At 37.3% G+C, this 12,677-nt stretch overlaps 1 non-coding gene across 1 annotated transcript; it reads left to right on the forward strand.

Annotated features, from left to right (window-relative positions):
* The first annotated feature begins 4,753 nt into the window (after positions 1 to 4,753).
* TRNAS-GGA (transfer RNA serine (anticodon GGA)) lies at positions 4,754 to 4,829 on the forward strand. The gene has a single exon. It is a non-coding gene; the product is annotated as a tRNA-Ser (tRNA).
* The last annotated feature ends 7,848 nt before the right edge of the window (positions 4,830 to 12,677 follow it).

Below are 12,677 nucleotides of genomic sequence, written 5' to 3' on the forward strand. Positions count from 1 at the left end.
AGCAATTTATAAATTCAATGCAATACCAATTAAAATACCAATGACATACTTCAAAGATATAGAACACATATTCCAAAAATTTATATGGAACCAAAAAAGGACACGAATAGCCTCAGCAATCTTAAAAAAGAAGAATAAAGTGGGAGGTATCACACTTCCTGATATCAAGTTATACTACAAGGCCATTGTACTCAAAACAGCCTAGTACTGGCATAAGAACAGGCATATAGATCAATGGAACAGAACAGAGAACCCAGAAATAAACTCACAGTTCTATGGACAACTGATATTTGACAAAGGAGGTAAGGAAATACAATGGAGTAAAGACAGCCTCTTTAACAAATGGTGTTGGGAAAATTGGACAGCTACCTGCAAAAAAATGAAACTAGATCACCAGCTTACACCACTCACAAAAATAAACTCAAAATGGATAAAAGACTTGAATGTAGGCCGTGAAACCATAAGCATCTTAGAAGAAAACATAGGCAGTAAGCTCTCCGACATCTCTCGGAGCAATATATTTGCTGATTTATCTCCACGGGGAAGTGAAATAAAAGACAGGATAAACAAATGGGACTATATCAAACTGAAAAGCTTTTGCACAGCTAAAGACAACAAGAACAGAATAAAAAGACAAACTACACAATGGGAGAACATATTTGACAATACGTCTGATAAGGGGTTAACAACCAAAATTTATAAAGAACTTGTAAAACTCAACCCCAGGAAGACAAACAACCCAATCCAAAAATGGGCAAAAGAGATAAATAGACACTTCTCCAAAGAGGACATACAGATGGCCAATAGGCATATGAAAAAATGCTCAACATCACTAATCATTAGAGAAATGCAAATTAAAACCACAATGAGATATCACCTTACACCAGTCAGAATGGCGCTTATCAACAAAACAACACAGAATAAGTGCTGGCGAGGATGTGGAGAAAAGGGAACCCTCCTGCACTGCTGGTGGGAATGCAGACTGGTGCAGCCACTGTGGAAAACAGTATGGAGATTCCTCAAAAAACTGAAAATCGAACTGCCTTTTGACCCAGCTATCCCACTTTTAGGAATATACCCCAAGGACACCATAGAACGGCTCGAAAAGGAGAAATGCACCCGCATGTTTGTGGCAGCATTGTTCACAATAGCGAAGATTTGGAAACAGCCCAAGTGTCCGTCAGAGGACGAGTGGATTAAAAAACTTTGGTACATATATACTATGGAATACTACTCAGCCATAAGAAATGATGACATCGGATCATTTACAATAACATGGATGGACCTTGATAACATTATACGGAGTGAAATAAGTTAATCAGAAAAAAAAACTGAGATGAATCCATACATAGAAGGGACATAAAAATGAGACTCAGAGACATGAACAAGAATGTGATGGCAACAGGGGCTGGGGGTTGGGGGAGGGGGGATGGGGTGAAGAAGGAGAGAGGGGTTAGGGGAGGGGAGGGGCACAAAGAAAACCAGATAGAAGGTGACAGAAGACAATTTAACTTTGCAGGAGGGGTATACAGCACAATCAAATGTCAAAATAATCTAGAGATATTTTCTCTCAACATATGTACCCTGATTTATCAATGTCACTGCATTAAATTTAATAAAAAAAAAAAAAGAAAATAACAATAATAAAGTAGAAGCAACAGAAAAAGGAAAAATATGGGACCAAAAGTGGAGCCAGAAAATGTCTAAAAATATGCGTATGCACATGTAAAGCCAGAAGCCAGGGCCACTATCACAGCAGCCTGGCCCATGCAGGTTCGCATTGAATTCGGACAGTCGGTAAAGAAACAACGGAGCCAAAAACTGATGGGCCATAGTCTTTAATCCTAGCTTGCACCCGGCGGGCAAGCAAAAAACATACACTGGGCTCCAAAACCCACTCACATTCAGTGCTCACAAAGCTACTGATTTATCCGAGTTTCCTAGAATCAAAGGTTTCTAGCTTACCAGACTTATTCACCTCTGTTCCCCATCTCCTTCCTTCTCCCTGCACAAACTCTGCCCAAACTGGCTTCTCTCTCAGCACTCTGCCATCTTGGCTGCTTCTCCTGGCCACATGGTCTCTCTCTGCTCTCTCCTCTAATGATAATCTCAGGAACCAAGAGAGCAAGCTCCTGTTCTGCCCCCATTTTATATTGTAGAAATCTAAACCTTTAATCCAATATTCAAAATAGGGAAGTCTCTAATACAAAGTCACTTCTCTGAGGCATGATAGGATTGTACCACCCCACATCAAAAAGGGTGGGAAAGGCTTAGTCCTAAAACCAAGCCCCAGGCTACAAGGATTCTGCCTGCCCACAGCCCGCCCCCAACACACATTAATATCACCTGGGCAACGGCCTCCACGTGGGCAGCATCATCTTTAACAAAGTGAGCATAATACATTTTATCTGCCCAACAGCACAGCACCTATGTGCTCTCTTATATATGTGTGAGCCAAAAAAAGTGGCTCTATGCCTTCCAGTAGCCAAGGGAAAATAACGAGCTTGGTCAAGTACTGTATAGACTCTTGTATGGCCAGTGGCCACCGCCATCGAGCCATGCAGGTTCTCATTGGATTCAGGCAGATGGGAAAGAAACAGCGGAGCCAAAAACTGGTGGGCCTTTAAGTTTTTAGAGTCTCCTACCGGCAGACAAGCAAACAGGCAGGGAAGACTGCTTCCATCTCATTCAGAGCTCTCAAAGCTCTGATGCAGTCTCTAGCTCCACAACCCGGGAAATCTTTTCTAGTTCCTCCTGGAATCAAAGGCCCCCACCGGCCTCAGGGAAGCTTCCAAAGCCCCTCAGCACTGGTTTCACACCTGCACTCTTTCTTCTCTTCCTGCAAAACCCAGGCTGGGGAAAAATCTGGTCTCTAGCAAACATTAGCAATACAATGGCCCTTCCCAAGCAGGAAGGGAATCTGCAATTTGCAATCTGCCAACCTGAAGGCAAGACTGCAGCCTTTCACAGACTACTTACCATGGTGCTGCCCAGGCCAATGCAAAATACCTGTATAAGGGAGCAAACCTAAAAACACATTTTACAAACTTAGTTGCCCAACAACTCTCCAAGATAAAAACAAATAAATTTTACAGAAGATCAATTCTTCTTAATATTAAGACCAGAAAAAGAAACTGTAAAAACTACCTGATAGAATAAATAATGCCATTAAAAATCTTTTTTTCCTAATTTTCTGTGTTCTCATGTTGTCATGTGTCCCACTCAATATAACACCTTCTACTCCTGTATTGTGCCCCCATGCCTCATGCAAAGTTGCTTTCCATTCCCATTTCACCCCTTTTGCCCCCCTCCCCCTTCCTCTACTCCCTCTTTCCCTCTGGGACTTGCTACCCTGTTGTCTGTATCTATGTGTTCTGTATATATAATATGGCTAATCTCTTCACCTTCTCTGATCCTATCCCCTTTTCCCCCTTCCCTCTGACAGCTGTCTATCAGTTCCCTGTGACCCTGCCTCTGTTTCTATTTTGTTCCTCAGTTTACTGTGTTAATGCAAAGTTTCATAGGACTTTTTCTTAAATTAATCATCTGTCTGTATAGAGTGCCCAGTTTTATTTGGATTTCAGATAAACTCATAAAACATATTTCACTAAACAATTATTCATTTATGTTTATGTGTGAAATCTGGCAATACGGAGTAAAAACCTCATATAGAGTAATAAAATATGCAAATCCTTACATTTCTGCATGTTTTATTACTGATCAAAATATTTGACAGCATGAGGGACCAGCTGAGGACATATCAGTACTATAGTTTGGTTATAGTGAATATTAAGGGGGAAAATATTCATCCAAACTCAAGAATTAAAACATTTGATGGGAAAGTCCTTTTTGGTGTAATTGAGGAGTCGATTTAGGTTTTATTTTAAAATGTATGTAAATAAATTACTATTTTCGAAGATCATTACCACTCACCTACAAACAATTTAGAGGGTACTAGTGTTTTTACTTGCTTTTTTGTTTTTAGTGTCATATGAAATAATTGAACACAAACATAGATTAATATCTTAAACTAGAGCTCCCAATAAATATGCTGGAACATGAGAACCTACTAGAATAGTTCAATACCATTTAAAGCATTAATTATTTATGAAAAGGCTCTTGATGATAATATATTGCACAAAATTTTTAAATGTTTTTATATCAGATGCTTTAGATCTGGATCCATAATAGTCAATATTTTAAAGTAAAACTCACAAATATTTCTGAACACTATTAAATTATTTAGTACCATATTTTAAACTAAATTTATAAGCTTAAGAAGAAAGTACGCTGTCAGTAAACACCATGTAAATTTTGAAATTTAATTTATATAACTAATATTAAGTGCTTATGATTATTATAAATTTTGCAATAATCTTTGCTTACATAGTTTGACTATTCTTCTCTTACTATTAAAGGTAATTTTTAAAAAATATTTATTTATTGATTGATTTTAGAAAGAGATGGAGAGAGAGAGTGAGAAAGAAAGAGATCGATTTGTTGTTCCACTTATTTATGCATTCATTGCTTGATTATTGTATGTGCCCTGACCAGTGATTAAACCCACAATTTAGTGGATTGGGACAACACTCTAACCAACTGAGCTACCTAGTCAGGGCAAGGTATTTCCTTAAGTAAAAGCTATGATGTAGGGCATTGAGCTTAAAAACAGATACAATGTAAAATTTCTTTATTTTACTTTATTGATTTGAAAAACCAATAGACATTCATGTTATAAAAACACTAAACAGGGGCCCTGGCCGGTTGGCTCAGTGGTAGAGCGTCGGCCTGGAGTGTGGAAGTCCCGGGTTCGATTCCCGGCCAGGGCACACAGGAGAGGCGCCCATCTGCTTCTCCACCCCTCCCCCTCTCCTTTCTCTCTGTCTCTCTCTTCCCCTCCCGCAGCTGAGGCTGCATTGGAGCAAAAGATGGCCCGGGCTCTGGGGATGGCTCCATGGCCTCTGCCTCAGGCGCTTGAGTGGCTCTGGTCACAACAGAGCGATGCCCCTGATGGGCAGAGCTTCGCCCCCTGGTGGGCGTGCCAGGTGGATCCCGGTGGGGCGCATGTGGAGTCTGTCTGACTGCCTCCCCATTTCTAGCTTCAGAAAAATACAAAAAAAAAAAAAAAAAAGAAAGAAAATGTCTACACATATACATATATATAAACATAGATGTTGTATGTGCCTCCCTTCTATCCAAGCTTTTGTTTTTAACATTTTACTGTATTAAATGTGTACATATTGTGCATGGTATTTTGCAACTTGCTTTTTATCACTTAAGAAATTCTTTGGAGATCTTTTCATATGTACAAAGTTTTTAAAAGCTATTTGATGTTTCAGTTTTGGAGGTTGCATTATTTTCTTGACACTTTCCTACTGATTAACACCTAATTTAAAATGTTTCTCCTCTGTCTTCTGCTTCACAAACAATGCTACTGAAGTGACCGTTGCAAAACCATTTTGCAGGTATGTGTTAGGATAGCTATCAATAGAGTTCTAGAAAGTACATTTTTTGGTTTTGCAAACCAATGTCATCCCAATAAATTCAATGATAAAAAAATATTTAATTAGCTGTATTAAAAGATAAACTGAGGCACATTAAATATTTCAAGAGTTTGAGTAAAAACAATTCAAAGCAGGCAGTATTCAGGGTAGCAGACAGAAAGAAGCGCCGAGGAGCTTCACAAAATGAGAGACTTTTATAGGTAGAGGGGAGCAGGAATAAGAAAGCAATATTGCAAACAAGTGGGTTGGCTATTGCAAGGTTGCTCTTCTTAAGTGGAGGGCAAAGCGTCTATCAGGCAAATGTCCTCAGTAGTGCTGGTCAGGAGGTTCTGGAGTGACTGGTTCAAGATTCCATTTCTGGAAGAGTGAAAGGTAATTAAGTGAAGTCTCAATTTGGTGATATGAGGCATACAATAAACAACTCCATTTTGGGCCTGTCATCTTGTTTTGTTAAAACCTGTAAAGAATTGCCTTGCAGTTAGAAGTAATTGTGAATCTGAAGTCTAGTAAAGATTTTAGAACTGGTAGAAGATTTACATATCACAAATATTACCAGATTTGAACACCAAGGAAGAGGGTAAAAATTCTCCTCTAGAGTATGAGAAGGGGGCAGAATGATTAGGAGTAAGGGTCAACAGATGAGGGGATATTGCCAGGAAGACTAAGAATGGGCAGGCAATGGCCTAGGAGAAAGTGTGGATGGCTACTTGAAGGGAGGAGAGAGACTGACTAGCTAAGAACAAAGGAATTAGCAGTAAAATGATGTGCTTTAAAACCCAAGGGAAGTATATTCAAAGCTGAGATAGTAAAAAAAATTTAGACAGTAATCGAGGCCCCATTCAGGAAAAAAAGAAGAAAAAGTGGGTCTGGAAGCAAACACTGGGTTAAGCTGGTTTATGTGAGAGAGTCCTTGTTGATGGTGTCTCTTCTTCTTTTAAGAGAGAGTAGAGTGGTGTGGGGAGAAGATGCAGTATTATGCTGAGGAAAGAAGAGAAGGTTTGAACTAAAACCCAACAGAACCTGGGAGAGAAAACTAAGAAAACCTAGTGTGGTCTGGCAGCATTAGGGCCCAGGGCTGCTGAGATATTGTGAATTTATCATGTCTCAAATGTCACTGGCTGTGCTGTTTCTCATTTGTGCTTAGGTGCATGTACAGAGAAAACAAGGCCTCTGTCTTGATCTAGGTAAGATTTTGCCAAGTGCAGTTCCTGCCAGAAGGACCACAGAAAAAGAGGTGTAAGGGTATTGAATTTATTTTGCTAAAAACCACCTCCTCATTTTGTAATTTAAATATTTTCTTAGAATGGATTTTTTTAAAATAAGAATTTTAGTTATTTTAGATGCTCTAAAAATAATCAACTCAACTCAATAGTAAAGAAATACCAATTGATTTTCCCTTAACAATGTAGGTTTAATTGCTCAATCTTTTATTGATAGTCCTTTGTTTGTTTTAAGGGGAGTTCAACAGAGTGAATTTGTTTTCCCTGTTCTTTATACCCAAATACCTAGCAACAAATCTTATATGTAGAGTTAGATGCTAATTTCGCATGACACTTTTAAAAATTTTGAAAAAAATGTGCATAGATCAACATTTTACATGTTAATTCCTATAAGTCGGAAACAAGCCTTTAAATAGGCATCATTTCAGCCCAGCTTCCAGATGAGGCTTGATGAAGCAGTTCCCATTACCCAGAGTGGAAATACATCTCAGGATAGAAACACACCAGGATGTGGAAAACATGAGGATGCCATTAATTCATAAATGATGATCAAGCATCTTAGGCTATTTAAATAAGAACAATTTAGTTATAACAGGTGGAACACAGGCACTAGTAGAAGAATGTAGATCTATTTACAGATGCGATGAGATAATCTAATGAAATATTTATAAAAGCAGGCTCTTGCCTTCTTGTTATAGCCTAATAGAGAAACTGGTTCTACAGCTTTGTTTGATGTCTGTGAATTAAACAACAGTTCTTAAGAAAAGTTTTATAAAACTGGTTCTTAAGTAGTTAGAACTGGATTGTACTATAGGCATGTTTTTTAAAAGTAACTTCTTACCTTGAACATACAAAAAGTGAGTGAGCCAAAATTTCCATATATTTTGGCTGCTTTTACACTTAATTTGACTATGATGCAGACAGTGAGCCCCATAATTTGCTAAAAATGATTTAATGTAAATCGAATCATTAGTTCATGTGAACACAGCTTAATCACTTTTTTTTAGGTAAATGGGCATACCCATTTTTCCCTTATAATCTTATTTCCAGATTTTCCTTATCATTTTTACAATCCTGAATCCTGTAATATTTTCTTTCTAGGACCATAACAAAGAATATCAATGATATGAAAACATTGAGAGTAATCAGAGAGCACTTTCTGACCAACTAAATAAAACCCTACTGGACTTGGATTGGATTAAAAAGAAAAGGAAGCATACTTCCTTGTTTAAATGTGGGAAATTTATGCAGATGGAGATAGGTACATGGATAGCTAGCTAGCTAGCCAGACAGGTAGGTAGATAATGAATAGAAGAGTGAGCTAGATATCAATATACTATCATGAGTGGAATCATTTAATTCCCTATACATGACTTCAAATTGAGTTTTGTGTGTATGTATGTGTGCATGTACATGTGTATGTATGTACATGAAAAGAGAAGGGGGGAAGAGGAAGATAAAGGAGGAGGAGGAGGAAGAGCAAGAGAAAGATGACATACCATGAAAAAAAAAAAAAACCTATAAAAAGCACATGGCACATAGTCCCTTCCCACCTTAAGGTATCATTTTAGTGCCTTACCTTCTTTTTCAACAATATAAATGGGAAGACAAAACTCATAACCATTCAGAATTGATTAAGAAATAGGTAAAGTTAAGAATGTGTATTATATATTTAAATACAATTCATAACATGGACCTTATATAGAAATAGACAGCCATTAGGAATGGGAGAGTACAGACTTCAACAAGGTTTTATTGGAGGAGCTCTCCACCAGAAAAACTAGGTGGAAAAATAAGCAAATTGTACAGGTAATTTATTAAAATGCATGTTAATCAACATAACCATTTCTTTTCTTTTAATTCATTAATCTAGATAATCAAATTTTTTTCTACTTGTCATTAGACAGGTACCCAAAGTTTGAAAAATAGTGATGACATCACTAAATGAGTAAATAGAAAAATAGGGGAAAAAACTGGATTGATTTTTTTTTCTAATTTTGTTTCCTCCTTAACAGCTATGGAGATTTCTATCACAGCTGACCTTGGTCCTAAGCTTGACCACATGGGAACTGTTCTGCTTGGTCACAGAAGCCTCCTTCCTGCAGCTGTTTCCAAAGATTTGCGGGCAAGCTTGTGCGAGTGTGGAAAATGCAAGAAAAGTAGCAGGTGCTGGTGTCAGCAGAGGCCCTGCCAGCTTCCCTGCTGAGAATCCAGGCCAGGTGGAGCTCGCATGGAGTTAGCGCTCTCTCTCCCTCTCTTTCTCTCTCTGAATGTGTTTTGAATTAGTCTTGGGTTTGCTAAATATTTGAGTTCAACTTCTGAGTAAGACTGTATTTTTATGGAAAATCAACAGGAACTTTCTACAATTCTTTCTTTTCTGTAGGTCAGGAGAATAGATCAGGCTGTTACTATATTCTTCGGGATCAGAAAAATAATTTGAGTTTCTCTTCTGTCCTGAGCTATATTTTTCCTCCCAAATCTCATTTACCTTGACAAAAATATAATATTTCATAATGACAATCCAGTGTTGTGGAATCTCATTATGCCCGAACAACATCTGTGAATATGGTTTATTCATAAGAATCTTCATGCAAGCCACATAGTTATCGACTTCCAGCCAATCCCAGATAGATACTGGAAATGTTTAAAGATCTTTAACCTGTTTGTACCATCAAGCTACCAGGGTTACAAAGCTGAAAGTGAACACATTCAGCTATGGGTCAGGAGGTCAGAATTCTGCACTTGGATGTGGCACTGATCTTGGAGCAAGTTCATGCATTATTTAGGACCTCATTCTCTTGTTACTATAAGTAAGTGTTGTATTGGAGAAGACTGTGCATACAAGTATGTATGTTTTTGTGTAAATTTTCCCCATAAGAGGAAGACTCAGCTCTTTTTTTTACAGTCTCTTCCTTTTCCAGCCAGACACCAAGAGACTAGTTTATGAATAGAGAGGGGCTGAAGGTACTATTCCCTAGAACTAACATATGGACATTTCACTCTCTTATTTCCTTCTGCTCTTTAGTGTTACGGGGATTGTCACACCCATGAGAAGTAACAAGGCATGTGAACCCTTTCAGTTTCAGTGACTCATCTGGCTTCGGTGATTAGCTTATAAACTAAGACCCACCAGTTTATTCCTGTGATGTAGCTGCTACACAGAAACATGCGAAGTATTGTCTCAGACCCGGTCACCTTCCAGAGGTAGTCCCTGTGGTGCCTATGGTGTGTGAACTCCTAATAAATCGTTGTTGGGAGTCCTTTCTGCTAACCTTTCATTTCATTTTATATCGAGGACTCCTGGATAATTGAACCATTAACTCCTTAGTAACTGTACTAAAATTTTCAACTAGCTGGGGAACAATCTGCATAAACATACATTTACTCTAGAACTCAAACCTGAACAGGCCTGAATTTAAGCCCAATTAGAGCTGAAATTAGGTCCAGGAGAAATTAAATTAATAACTTCTTTACATATCCAGTAGGATTTGTCATTCCTCTAGTCCAATGTACTTATAAATTCAAAGAAAAATGGTGGCTTGAGTAAACAGTATAAACTGGTGTTTTTGGCCAGTTATTTTCCTCCACCATTATTTTTATTTCCTTCTAATTGTTTCTATAAGTGCCTAAGTGATTTGAAAATGCAGGTAGGATAAATGCAGGTAGGATCACAAGCTAATTTTTCCTCACTGACAATTTAATACCCTTGGAGCCATAAAGACAAAGAATTCCACTTCTTAACCACACTTGTGAAGCAAGTACATTTCTACCAGTTCTAACTGGCACATCCTATGTAAGTGGAACAAAGCCTAGTTTAAGGACATATATATTTTGTGATTCCCTGGGATTCATATAGGATCCCACTGTTATTAACCAAAAGGGATGGTTATGAGGCACTGTATCATGTGATATAGATAATCTTGGAGCTGGCAGAGGCCTCCAGGGATTATGTAGGGAGTACAGTTAATATTGTAGAGTACACTCTGTGCAGAACTGTACTAGGTTAACTTAACCATATATTTTTATAATCAATTCTGACAGCAGCTCTCGAGTGTAGACATTATTACCTCAATTTCATAAATAAAAAAAAAATAAAAGAATGGAGATTGGGAAGCTGTAGAAATGTGCCCACAGAAGGATACACATAATTATCATGCATTTCTGTGACACCTATTGTGTCCTCTTTGCCATTTGTTCATTTGCACACACATTTGATGGAACATATAACCTTTTATCTCAATTAACTCTAGGATAAAAAAGATATTTACATTTATAAAAAATTCAAGATAAAATATAATAAAAATAGGTATAAAATTTATGTTGAATTATCAAAAATGGTACAATAGTAAGCACTGATAAACAAGTCTAATATTTGGTCAATTATTTCAGAAAAGAAAATAGTTATAAAAGGATAATTTTACTTTGTCAATAGAATTCTCAAGAAGCTTCACAACAATGTAAAATTTTATGTCCAATGCCAGTGAATTTTTTTTTAGTCATTTATGTTGATAATGTCATATTGCCTTTCATCCATATATCTTCCTTGGGATGTTTATAGTATGTTTGTCTATTTTATTGGATATATATTTTTTTTTACAGAGATAGAGAGAGAGTCAGAAAGAGGGATAGATAGAGACAGACAGACAGGGATGGAGAGAAATAAGAAGCATCAATCATTAGTTTTTCATTGTGACACCTTAGTTGTTCATTGATTGCTTTCTCATATGTGCCTTGACTGTGGGGCTACAGAAGACGGAGTAACCTCTTGCTCGAGCCAGCGACCTTGGGTTTAAGCTGGTGAGCTTTGCTTAAACCAGATGAGTCCATGCTCAAGCTGGTGACCTTGGGGTCTCGAACCTGGGTCCTCTGCATCCCAGTCTGACGCTCTGTGCACTACTCCACCGCCTGGTCAGGCTGGATATATATTTTTATAATACAATAGGAAGATGCTATTATTATCATTGTCATCAACTCATCATTTCTATTGTAGTAAACTATAGATCTGTTAGGTGGCATAAATTATAGTTATCTCTTCAAAGTTATAATAATTTTTTATAAAATTAAATCAGTATTCTAACATAGAATAGCATTAACTATATTAGATTTGTATGACAAAATATGCATTTAAAGTAGTTTTATGGCGTAAAAATTTCTTGGTATTTGAAAGGCTTTGTGTGGAAACCATGTCAGGCATCTTTGTAAACAATGCATCTGAATAATCTCAATTCTCTAAACCCAGAATGAGAAAAATAGTCTCTCCCTGAGATCATGGCATAAACAGGAAATATATCCTATTTTCTAAAAATATAAAAAATTGAAAATATAAATAACATCTTGATAAAATCAAAAGTAATATATAGTATAGATCTGTATTAATTTCCAATTTTTTTCCAAAGGAAATCCTTCCATGAGGTGATAGGAACTGTCTTTGTCTTGGTTCTCTATGGTCCTGATTTTATATATATTGGGTTCCTCCATTTTTTAATCTGCCATTGTCATAATAAATTTGAAGTCTAGTTGTATATCTAAGACTTAAAATACGAGGATTTGGCTCACCTGGAAACATTTGTGAGGACCTACCATGCTGCAGGCACAGTCCTGGCCACTAAGACAAAGAGTGCACACACAGTGCTGGAACTCAGGCAGCCCACAGAGAGATGAGGGCAGTAAGTTTCACTTTAGAATGAGAGAAGTTAAATGTTGAATGGAAAACACTTCATTTTCTGAAGGAAGTTTTGCAGTAAAATTTATTAGAAAGTGTAAACATATAGAGAGGGGTAAAGATATTCACCCAAATTGGAGTATGTAATTGCTTTTATAATTTTCATTGAAGTTTTCACAGAAATGGGTTCTTTTTTTTTTCCATTTAGTGAATGACATCATAAACCTAAACTTTAATGTCACCACTCCTAGGGGCAAGGAGAAAGAAGACAGTTAAGTAAACTTAAAATAA

The sequence above is a fragment of the Saccopteryx leptura genome, chromosome 3 (assembly GCF_036850995.1).
Source record: "Saccopteryx leptura isolate mSacLep1 chromosome 3, mSacLep1_pri_phased_curated, whole genome shotgun sequence".
In the NCBI taxonomy this organism is placed as follows: domain Eukaryota; kingdom Metazoa; phylum Chordata; class Mammalia; order Chiroptera; family Emballonuridae; genus Saccopteryx; species Saccopteryx leptura.